Raw genomic sequence first — 12938 nt, forward strand, 5'->3', positions numbered from 1 at the left:
CAAACAACCCCCATCATCTATCCAGTGCAAAAGCCTGAGCATAAATAGTTTCCTGACACTCCACCCGTTGTACTATGCATTTGTGTCATATTAATGCAGGGGTCAGAAATGAGTGTTTCCAGCCTGGCCTTTGGTGGCAGACAACTTTATGCCATGGACTTGTGTTTGTGATTGGTATATATTCTATCTTTTCCATAGGACAGAAAGCCTTAGGTCAGGGCAGAATCTGGTGCAAGAAGCTTTTCTTTCCCTCTGCTAATGGTATCCAACCTCAGGCTATTATCCAGTGTAAGGTTTGGGGTGCAGTCTTTTTTGTGTATCTCTTCTGATTACAGATGCTTTTTGCCTTATGCCAGTTAAGATTTCTAGTTCCTCCTTCAGCAGCAGATTTCTTTTGCTTCTCATCACAGTAAGATCCATGGTGTGCAGGAGTGGTTTTCTTACCCCGTCTTCAGAAAAGCCAGCCTCTACCTTGTAGTCATAGCGGATTAAGGAAACCGGCAAGTTGCTTAGGTTCTCATTCCTTCTGAATTATTGACTTACCATAATGCCTCTTCAGTTGGTATTTCTGCCCAATCCTCAAACACCCCTAAGTGTTGGCAAGTGGATGGAAGACTCCCCTTGTGTCTGAGGCTTTCAAGGAATCTAACCTTAATCATAACTTAATAATTCATTAAAATTTCAGCAGTTCTTGTCCAATTCAACTCATAATCATTAAGTTTATATCTTATTGTTCTGCCTTAGGTCAAATACTTTTTGGGTCCCATCTCTCCTTAGAAAGGCATGCCACCCTTCAGATTTTATTTCACCAGGTTTCCTTATTATCGTAGGGCTCTGGTGGGCTCAACAAATGACTCTTTTGTTGGCAAATAGGCTGTTCTCATTTTCAAAGTGTTAAAATTTTCTTTCTGCTTATTATATCCTAAGCAAAAACAAATAAACAAAAAGATCTCATTTTAAAATTTAAAAACAATTTTAGAAAGATGTAGGTTTTTCCCAATTGATTAAATTTGTGCACTTCACACCTTTAATAATGGGTACTTTCTCTAACCACGTTTTCCTTTTCATTCTACCACCATAATCACATGAAAATACAGGTATTTGTCTTAATTCCAAGGTAAACAAAAATATTTCCAGTTCTATGAAAGCATTCATATGTTGATAACTTTAGCAGCTTGCTTTTCCCAAGTAGATTACTATTTTTATTAAGCCCGTCAGGATGTGTATTTCACAAAGAACTACAATATAGAGAGAACAAACTGAATAATTAATTTCCTGATTACACATTTCTGTACAAACATGCAGGCACACACTCAGGCATGCACCCAGACATGTGCAGTTTTATTCATCACCAAACTCTCTTTTCAGCATTATTTCATTGTATAACTCCATCTTCTCCTGAGTTTCTCCATGTCTACACCTTCAGAGTCATAATCTATTCACAGAGAGGCACATCTGGAATCTTGGATCATTTCTCAGCACTATCCAAACAATAAATAAGTATAATTAAGTGTACTCAAAGCTAGGAAAGAGAGTACATAAAAAAACATCAAAATTGTTCCTAGAAGTTATTTGGTAAGGGACGGGGGGAGAGAAGTGGCTGTTGGAATTGAAATAAATCCTTATTTATTTAAGGACTTATTTATTTATTTATTTATTAAAGGCCTTCTACCTACTTTTGTCCTAAGCCAGACAGTGTTTTTTTTTATATGAAAAAAGAGGCTTTGAGTGTGTCATTTATTGAACTTTCAAATAATATAAGTATAAACATGCAAATAATATGACAAAGAATAACTTAACTATTAAGGTAGAAAGAGTTCTAGAGTAATAAGGAGAAGAGATTCCCTTTTGACTTTGCGTAGCTAAAATGTTTGACTAAATTGATGATAAACAGATGACTCTGAATACTTATAAAAATTTTTCAAAAAAGTCCAAAGTAGGGCGGGCCGCGGTGGCTCAGCGGGCAAAGTGCTTGCCTGCTATGCCGGAGGACCTCGGTTCGATTCCCGGCCCCACCCCATGTAACAAAAACGGAGAAACAGAATACAATAAAACAAGAAAATGTTTAAAAATGTTTCCCTTTCCTCCTTCCTTCCTTCCTTCTATCCTTCCTTCCTTCTCTCTGTCTTTCCTTTAAAAAAAAAAAAAAAAAAAAAAAAAAAAAAAAAGTCCAAAGTAGTCATGCCTACTGGTAACAATGAAAATGACAATCTATTCAGCTACAGACTTATCTCAAATAATAGTACTTTGTAAGTGCTCTTTCAAGGAGAATTAATAATTATATTTTCCTTTCTTTGATATGCAGAAGTAATAGCAAGTTAATTCATGTTTTTTAATAAGACAACCCATGCTTAGCAGTTCTTGATGTATGAATCTATGTCATGGGCTTCTCCATTTATTTATCAAATTACTTTAATAACATAATATTTATTGATTTTTTAAACTAAATACAGAGAAGTACACAATCGCAATTGCAGATGACGTGTTTTTACATAAATAATTCACCCATGTGACTGATGCCCACAGTAAGAGAAAGAATATTGCAAAGTTCCTCGAAGCCTCCTTTATATATCTTTTAATTGGTAGCTTACAACAGTCTCCACACCCCCACAAAAAGAGTAGCTACAATGCTGACATCTAACATTATATGTCGTTTTGCCTGTTTAATTTCATATAAGTCATGTGAAGCAATAAATACAATCTGTTTCTTCCTTATTTTCTTCAAAATTGTGTGTGTGACATTCATCCATATTGTTGCATTTGATTGTCAACTGATGAGCCCATTGAAGCCTTTTTCTTTTCATTTCTCTTACAGGATTTTCTAAAAATTTATTTCTAGCATTTAATGTTGATTCTGTTTAGAGTCTCCACCTCTCTGTTTATATTACCCTTCTGTTTGTGCATATTTTCCACTTTTTCCTTTATGGTCCTTAGCATATTAATCATAATTATCTTAAATTCTGGCTGAAAACTGCAAATTCTCTCCCATATTTGAATCTTGTTTTGATATTTGCCCTGTATTTTCAGACTGTATGTTTTTTCTGATAATTTTCCAGTTGAGAGCTGGACATGATCTCAAATATCAGTTAAACTGAATTGAGGTAAATAAGACTTCAGTGTGAGGGTTGATGTTTATCTGTCTAGGATTTAGGTACGCTGTGTTTGCTCTTTGTTGAAGCTTTTGGTGTCAGAGGCTAAAATTTCCTCTGATGTCCTTGTTTTGGTCTCCTGTATTGTCTTTGAGTTTCCCTAAAGACACCTTCATAAATACTATCTGGACCTTGCTATTCTTTTCAGCTATGATCCCTTGCTATCAATAGATGTCCTATTGAGGTGATGGTGAGATGTGGGAAGGGGAGGCGTTCTATATTCCAATGATTAGGTCTCACGTTTTTAGTGAGTCTATGCTCCTGGGATGCGACCTTTACAATTGCCTCTTAACATATATATATTTCCCCCCATTAGTTGAGAAAGGAAAGCTAGAGAGACCTGGAGTTTGGCATTTCTCTTACTTAAGAGGTGTTAGGTTCTGGTAAAACTCATATTGGTTAAGCTCTGGCAAATTGTTTCCCTTGAGGGGAAGTCTTTATTAAGGAGGACAAAACACACTGGGCATATTTCAATATGGTTACTTTTTCTTTCCCTCGATAGAAGCATGAAGGTTTTTCTCTATATTCATAGTGAAATCGTAATAGAGATCCTGGGTTCAAAGCCCACAAAAGCGTGAGGAACCCCTTACAACTGAGCATCCAGGAATTTTCCTCTCTCAAGTCAGTCCGTGCTTGGCCTTTAACAATTCAGTTACACTCCAAGCATTCCTACCTGGAGCTGGCTACAATGGAGATTTCTGCTCCTGGTCAGCTCTGATCCACGCCCTCTGCTTGTCTCCAGTTTTCAGCACTGTGCTGTGCACATTGGCTTCAATTCTCAGGTGTAAGAAGAGTTGTTGATTTTCAGTATTTTAGCTTATTTCTCATTAAGATGGGAATAAAGACTTCAAAGTTCATTATATGTTGAGTCAGAAACTGGAAGTCCCTTGAATTTTGGTAGTACTTAGTTCATCCTCAATGTTGACTAAGATCCCACTGCATGAATATATTATATTTTATTACTTGGTTTGACTGTCACTGGACACTGGTTTTTTTTTTCTTTTTTTCCAAATTTAGCTTTTACAAGTATTTCTGCTATGAAGGGTCTTGTTAATATATTTTTATGAATATATATGTTAGGCATATAGAAAGAAGTGGAGATACAGAGGCATATACATGAGTGAGTTAGCTCTAGTTTATGCTGCTGCTACTTTTCCAAAAATGACTTACCCATCCACATTTCTGCAGCAGGACATGAGAATCCTTTTTATTCTATATTCTCACAAAACATGGAATTGTCTGTCATTTCATTTGCCCATTTTGACTTTGTTTTGCATTTAATAATCTATGACATAGAACATTTTACATATTTAGTGGTCATATGTTTTATAAATTGTTATTTTTAAATGTTTTTTATTATTAACTATAACATATACACAAATAAAAGAAAAAACAATGATTTTCAATGTACACATCAATAAATAGATGCCGAACAGATTTCAGAGTTTGTTATGGGTCAACATTTCATAATTTCAGTCTTTTAGCTCCTCCAAAAACACTGGAGGCTAGAAGAAATATTGTTTCTTCTTTTTTTATGAAAAATAACATATATACTAAAAAGCAATAACTTTCAAAACAGAGTGCAACAATTAGTATGAGTTTGGTGTGGGTTGCAATTCCACCATTTTGGGTTTCTACTTCTAACTGCTCTGAGGTACTGGAGACTAAAAGAAATAATATAATGATCAAATAATCATACTCACTTGTTAAACTCTACCTTCTCTGTGTAACTCCAATATCACCTCTGATCTTTCTTCCACTCTTTAGGGGTATTTGGGCTTTGCCCTTTCTAACTTTTCGATGTTTGAAGAAGCTGTTGATAATATGTGATGAGGATGGAACTAGTTGATGTCCTAGACAGGCTGGCCCCTCAGCATTCCAGGACTTATATGATCCAGGCACCCACCTGGAGGTTGTACGTTTCTGGAAAGTTACCCTAGTGCGTGGAACCTTTGTAGAATCCTACATGATGCCCTAGATATTCTTTAGGATTAGCAAGATTGATATTCGTTGAGGTTTGGCAAATTACGATAGGTAGCAAGGCCTAACTGAAGCTTGCATAAGAGTAAACTACAAAGTAACCTCTGTACTCTATTTGAACTCTCTCAGCCACTGATACCTTATTTGTTTCACTTCTTTTCCCCCTTTTGGTCAGGATGGCATTGTTGATCCCACAGTGTCAGAGCCGAACTCATCCCTGGGTAAGGTGCTTGCTTTTGATTGACTGTTCTACACATTTGTTCTACACATATCCTTTGATAAATAAAGAAAATATGTATACCAATATATAATCCCCTTGCATTCTACTTTTTCACTTCTTATATTATCCTTTGATAATATATAGTTTTACATTTGATGACAAATTTTCAGTTTTCTTATGTTTATTGCTTTTATGTAATCTTCATCTACCCCGGGTAATTACATAATTTATTCACTTACATTTTCTTCTCAAAGTTTTATTGTTTTTTCATATGGTGAGAGGTAGTGATCAAGATAAACCATTTTTTTTCCCCAAAAAGATACCTAAAAACCCAGCCTTAATTTTTAAAAATGCTTAGTGATCTTTATCAAAAATCATAGCACAGTATATTTTCATCACTCTCTTTTTTTAATATTTTCACAGTAATCATATTACAAAGACAGTTGTCTTTGATAACTGTACAGATATCAAGAATTATTGTAGGCCCTTAGCAATTAGGCATTGTGGTATAGTACAAAGATAGAAAAATAGACGACAATAAACCCACGAGAGTTAGGCCGCCAGTGCTGACCAGACCCAGCAACCTGCTTCTGAGAAGGAGCGGAGATAAATGCATTCAAGAATCGATTGTCTTTTTTTTGTTTTTTTTCTGTGCAATTTTCAGCTCTACCCTACTCCCAAGTGCCATAATCGAAACAATACTGGTTTGGCGACCAAGAACAGTTTGATCATAAATGTTACATAAACTCTATAGGACTTCAAAGATATTTCCAAATGACATAATAATGCAATGAAGCTGCTGTGGCCACAGCGAGGTGCCAGATGGCATGGGTGAATGGAATGATGCCAGCACCCTCAAGAACACAACTCCCAAGCAATAAATTAATGCACCCAATGACTCCACACAACCCCCCATGCCCCAAGCAATTTCGTGAAGTCCGTTGGTTTTATTCAATGATGTTATCACCAAAGCTGGAGAAAATCCCTTCATGAGATAGAAAAAGAGTTCAGTTACCTTATGTTTTTCATGGTAGTGAAATTACATAAATGGTTCTCCCAGCTTCCATGAGCCAGATAAATTAACACATATGACATGCCAGGGTTCCAAGTTCATGGAGATTTAACCATGGAGCTTCGGAAGCAGCAATGAAGAAGGAGATAACCATTCTATTACATACGTGATAATAAGACTCCACTGTACTTAAGTGGCTCCTTTTCCACGAAGCAATGTGAAATGCGGTGGATATGATGACCAGGGCACAGAGGCACATTCCTTAAATCCACGCTCTTATCTTTTCCCAGCGGCCATCAGACAGCCGATGGAGGAGGGCACTGCCCACAACGTTGGAACAATGAGGAATGCCTGTGGGTAACAGTTGGCAGCATGTTCATAGCAAGTTGGTTTCTAACAGCCGTTGGCTGGGGCCCAATGGTTCATGAACCACTGGAATCGATTATGGAATGCATTGATCCTCAGCTCCTTCTCGTAGGTGGGAGAACTCAGTCTGGTCAGCACCCGTGGCAGAGCGCGAGGGCCTCATGGGTTTATTGTCCCCTGGTCACTTGTCTATCTTTGTACTGCACCACAATGCATAATTGCTAGGGTTCTATAATAATTCTTGTTATCTGTGCAGTAAATCGACCAGCTTGTATTCATTTCCTGAAGAATGTCTTGCTGTGTCAAATTCCTAATCAGGCCAAATTAGTTTCTCTTGTGATTTTATGGGTTAATTTCCAGGAATTAACTAAAAACTGTTTTGCTAGCCAAGCATAATTTTTTATCATAAAGCATTATTTCAGCATCAATTTGTTAAAACTTGCTTTGCAAATTCAGCAGCTAGTCAATTTAAGTAAATATCAAACATTTACCTGACAGAAATGTATGTTCTGTTTCCTTGAGTGTGTATCATGGAGGTCAATTTTATGAACTTATGGTTTCCTATATTCTTATCAAATATATCTGCTTGTTCGATCAGTACTTTAAAAGGTTTCTTAAAATCTCCCACTAGGATTGTAGACTTGTCTGTTACTTTTTTGTATCTTTTATAATTTTTATGTATTTAAATCTCTTTTTTTTTAATTCATACAGATTTTGAATGGTTTTAGTTTCTTGGGGAATTAATCAATCAGTAAATTTCTAGTACCTATCTCCTTCTAAAAAATTTCATGAACCAGCACCACATTAATTATTTAATTTGAGCAGACACTATCATTTTCCCTAATTTAAAAGTGAGGACACTGAAACACAGAGAGTTCATATGACATACCTTAGGTCATATAACTAGAAAGGAGCGGTACTATGATGCAAACCTAGTTTAGCTACAGAATCTGTCTCAAAACTCTCTGCTCTACAGTATAATATTAAGCTCTTTGCAAATGCTTGCTTACAAATATTTAGGTGCAGTAAATTTTATATGATCCCAGAAAATCAGATGACTTAGCTCCCCAGGGCTTCCCTAATAAAGTACAAAAAAACTGGTGACTTACAACAACAAAAATGCTTTGTCTCACAGTTCTGGAGGCTAGAAGACTGAATCAAAGTGTCAGCAGGTTCTTGTACTCTCTGAAGTCTGTAAGGTTCTATTAGTGGTTTGTGGCATAATTCAATCTCTGTGTCTATCACACAGCTGTTTTCTGTCTCTCTGTCTGTCTGTCTGTCTCTCTCTTTCTCTCTCTGTCAAAATCCCCTCTGCTTTGAGACAAGACATACTGGGTTAAAGGCCCACATGAATCAAATATATATGTTTATCTTCAAAGTTGAATCCTTAAAATCATAGTCTCATATAAACAAAAGGTCTCGCTACTGAACTAATGAAAGTTTCTTGATTTAATGCAAACATTTTTATTCTCGTTTGTTTTTAATGTATGTGCATAATTTTGCATCATATTTTTAAACCAGAAGTCTCTAAGTAAGTTTCTAATCTCTTTACCAACACTTATAAAGCTCACTTATATATTCACATTCCACTGAGTAGATAAAAAGCAATATAAATTCTAATAATATTTAATTTTCAGAATAAATGCAGGAGCTGTTCCTAAGACTACAGAGCCTGTACGCAATTCGACCAGACCTTTATGAGAAAATATGCATACAGAATCAAGAAGTACTAAGGTTATTATTAAGATGCTCAAAATGTATGCATCAAGTTTTGTACAACAATGAGACCTGGACATGCCACTAAGCGTTTGTGCTCAAAATATTATAACAATTATTAATATATAGGCCTGTAAACCAATTAATTATAAATGATGATGATTTAAAGGCATGTCCTCAAAAAACTGCCAGGTCTTTGAAAGCTTAACTGAGTTCTGCATCTTAAAAGGAGTTTATACACATATTATAATGCTACTGTCATTTTTCAAAGGAATTTGGGACTTTCCATAGAAATTGTTCTGGGCAGCATTAGGTTGTCAGTATTATTTTCTAAGGTAGGAAAATCTCTGAGTTTTCTTGGTGGATTTGATGTGTTAAATAGCCAAAACAGTATTACTTAAGACTTTTTGTCAAGAAAGTTCTGAAAAAATATGTTTTAATAAGAAAGTAAAGAAAGCTAACACATGAGAATTTATAATGTGCTGAGCACTCCATATTGTTTTATGTCCAATATCTCATTTAACTTTTAGGAAATCCTTCATTATTTCCATTTTACAAATAAGGGCCAAGAAATTTAGAGGCTAGGTATTCTGCCCAGTAGTTATACAGTTGATATGCATCAAACATGCTGATTTTATTTAAGCAATATTTCTTTAATATCTTCTCTATGACAGCTAAACTTTCAGGGACGATAGCAGGGAGTAAAATGGAGGAAACTAACATTAAAATGTTTGTATGCATAATATTCTTTATAATTAAAAAGAGGACTTCAAATAGATTCTGGTTCATGTAGAAACTTCATTCTAAGGGAAAAAATAGAGTGAAAAGTTCTTAACTGACATTTTGTTTAAAAATGGTTTCCTTTGGAAGACAATAGTTACCTTTTCTATTTCATGTTCCACAAATTGCACAAAAGAAGTCAGAGAAAAATAACTCTAAGATGTTCTTAAATCTCTTGGGGTCTTATCAAGAGTGGCATTCAATACTAACCTTGTGGGTACCAACACAAGCAATGCAGTAGGATCACATGGGAATTTAAGCAGGATTTTGTCAAGGATCAATACAGAAATAAAAATCACTGTTGCCATTCTAACAAATTTCTCCCTCACTAGTCCCAAGTGATATTTGGCAAACTCGAAATTTCTAAAAAATATTTTTCAAGGAAAATGAAATGCATTATAACAAAGAACTTGATTGTGATATAAAATTTGATGTAGCCATTACCAAATTCAAGATATATAATGTTTCTGCCAATATCCAGAGTCACTAAGGCCAATTTGGAAATTTCCTTACCAATGCCCCTCCTTCACTAACCACTAATTTGCCTTCTGTTTCCATAATTTTCCACTATGTAGAGTTTCTCCTAAGCATAATCATACAAAATGAAGCCTTTTTGTTGGCTTCTTTCACTTATGATGATTTTAAGGGTCACGATTTGTTGTGTACATAATTAGCCCATTATTTTTAATTTCTAATTAATAGTCAATTGTATGGCTGCAATGGATAACTGGCTTTATCCATTGTTCTGTTAATAGACATGTGGGTTGTTTCCTGTTTGGGGCTGTTATGAATAAGGTGTTCTAGTTTGCTAGCTGCTGGAATGCCATATACCAGAAGCAGAATGGCTTTTAAAGGGGAGAATTTAATGAGTTGCTAGTTTACAGTTCTAAGGCCAAGAAAATGTCCCAATTAAAACAAGTCTATAGAAATTGTCCAATCTAAGGCATCCAGGGAAAGATGCCTTGGTTCAAGTAGGCTGATGAAGTTCAGGGTTTCTATTTCAAGTGGAAGCTTACAGGGCGAGCACAGTCAGAGTTTCCCTCTCATCTGGAAAGGCACATGGTGAACAATGTCAGGATTCCTCTCTCATCTGGAAGGACTAATGGCAAACACAGTGTCATCTGCTAGCTTTGCCTCCTGGCCTCCTGCTTCATGAAGCTCCCCAGGAGGCATTTTCCTTCTTCATCTCCAAAGCTTGCTGACTGGTGGACTCTGCTTCTCGTGGCTGTGTCATTCTGCTCTGCTCTCTCTGAATTGCCCATCCTCCAAAATATTTCCTCTTTTATAGGACTGCAATAAACCAATCAAGACCCACCGAAATGGGTGGAGACATGTCGTCACCTAATCCAGTTTAACAACCTCTCTTGACTAAATCACATCATCCAGGGAGATGATCTGATACAGTTTCAAACATACAGTGTTGAATAGTGATTATTCTACCTTTATGAAATGGGATTTTAATTAAAACATGGCTTTTCTAGGGGGCATACATCTTTGCAAACCAGCACATAAGTCATCCATACATATCCATGCATATACCTTTATGCAGATCCATGTTTTCATATCTTCTATTATATTTAGCAAATTGCATAGAAAATAAATCTTTTAACTCTGTATATAACTACAAATGGTTATCAAAAAAGGCTATACTATTATGCATTTCCACTAACAATAATAAATGATCCAGCTGTTCTGTAAAGTCTCAGATCTTGGTATTGTCAGTCTTTTTAAGGTTGGTGATTCTACTAAAATTCTTATTATTGTTGTAATTTCCATTTTTCTGATGAAAATTATGTTAAAGATCTTTTCAGGTACTTTTTGCAATGAGTGTCTCCTTTAGTGAAGTGTTTATAACTGTTGTCCATAAATGTTATCAAGTTTTTGTATGCTTATCATTGATTTGTAAGAATTTTTTATATAGTGTAGATCAAAGTCCTTCACCGGATATATTCAGATTCTATGCACCTCAACCTCCTCAAATTCTGATCTTTGCCTCTCTACTCATTAGGCTCCTGACTCTGTTTGAGTTCAACATTGCTTTGCTGAGTTCTGGAAACTGAGTGCTGACAGTAAGATGGCACAATCCTAAAATTCCATTTGTTTCATTTAGTTCAGTTGTTGCGGTCTTGTACTACCTCTTTTCCAATATCTGATAACGCTATCTCATTCATTGTACTTAGCTTCCTAGATGTAGGTGGTGATCAGGGGTAGGGGAAAAAGGGTAACTCCCATAGTAGTTAAAAATCCATGACACGGAGCCAAAATCATTTTAATTTCTTTACATGTTAACTTCTGTACTCCTCCAACGAGGGTGTCGTACAAGATCATTCTATTGCTAATTTGGGTAATCCGGGAACTATGTTTTCCAGTTCCACTTCCCTCTGTGATCTCACCTTAAAATTGAGCAAATCATCAATTTTCACAATATGTGAAATTAAGGAGTGTGGATTTGGCCATTACTGTCTGAACACTGCTGTAGTTAGATATGATGACAGATGGTGAGTCATCCAGACTTTTCTAGATAGTCCTCTCTGCCTCATCCCCAATTCAGTCTCTAATTCTTATTGCCTACTAGCCTTGCTGTCTCATAAATCCTGGTTCATCACGGAGTTTTTGGATGTGTACCTACAAAGGCAACAGGCTCACATGCCCTCCTCTACTATCTCCCTCTTGATATTACTCTTTCTGCAAATGAGTATGTGCTGCACAAATTAGTAACTAATTGGAAAGTTATTAACTCAGCTGATCTTCTCACTCCCCTGTTCTGTCTGTGATTGTTCCCTTTCCTACCAAAATTTTAAAAGGTCTATTTCTTATATTAAGTCCCTTATCTCATAATTCACCACAGTTCCAATTCCATTATTTGGCCTTTGCTAATAAAGTAGATGTTATGGTTAAGTGAATAAAATATGAAATAGAAAAATTATCACATTGTTTAGAATAAAAAAGCTAATTCTTGGTAGAACAGGAATTTGAAAGCAGGATTTATGTTTATCTTTCATTATAAAACAGTATTTTTATGAATGTGTAAATGGGGAACATATGAGTATTTAAATTTATTTGTTGGAACTATTTGTCCATCTCAAATTGATATAATAACTACAGAGTGTTAAAATTACATTCAGACTTCCAATCCATGAACACGGTATGCCCTTCCATCTATTTAGGTCTTCTGTGATTTCTTTTAACAGTTTTTTTGTAGTTTTCTTTATATAGGTTTTTTGTCTCTTTAGTTAAGTTTATTCCTAGGTATTTTATTCTTTTAGTTGCAATTGTAAATGGGATTCGTTTCTTGATTTCCCCCTCAGCTTGTTCATTACTAGTGTGTAGAAATGCTACAGATTTTTGTCTTTTAGTTGCAATTGTAAATGGGATTCGTTTCTTGATTTCCCCCTCAGCTTGTTCATTACTAGTGTGTAGAAATGCTACAGATTTTTGAATGCTGATCTTGTAACCTGCTACTTTGCTGTACTCATTTATTAGCTCTAGTAGTTTTGTTGTGGATTTTTCCGGACACCTACCAGAAGAGGAAATACAAATGTCCAAAAGGCACATGAAGAGATGCTCAATGTGCCCTGGCCATTAGAGAAATGCAAATCAAAACCACAATGAGATATCATCTCACACCCACCAGAATGGCCATTATCAACAAAACAGAAAATGACAAGTGCTGGAGAAGATGCGGAGAAAGAGGCACACTTATCCACTGTTGGTG

At 35.7% G+C, this 12938-nt stretch overlaps 1 pseudogene; it reads right to left on the reverse strand.

Annotated features, from left to right (window-relative positions):
• Positions 1 to 6107: 6107 nt before the first annotated feature.
• The window catches only part of LOC143645723 (monocyte to macrophage differentiation factor pseudogene), a 34643-nt pseudogene continuing 27812 nt past the window's right edge, over positions 6108 to 12938 (reverse strand).

This window comes from Tamandua tetradactyla, chromosome 9 (genome assembly GCF_023851605.1).
Source record: "Tamandua tetradactyla isolate mTamTet1 chromosome 9, mTamTet1.pri, whole genome shotgun sequence".
Lineage (NCBI taxonomy): Eukaryota > Metazoa > Chordata > Mammalia > Pilosa > Myrmecophagidae > Tamandua > Tamandua tetradactyla.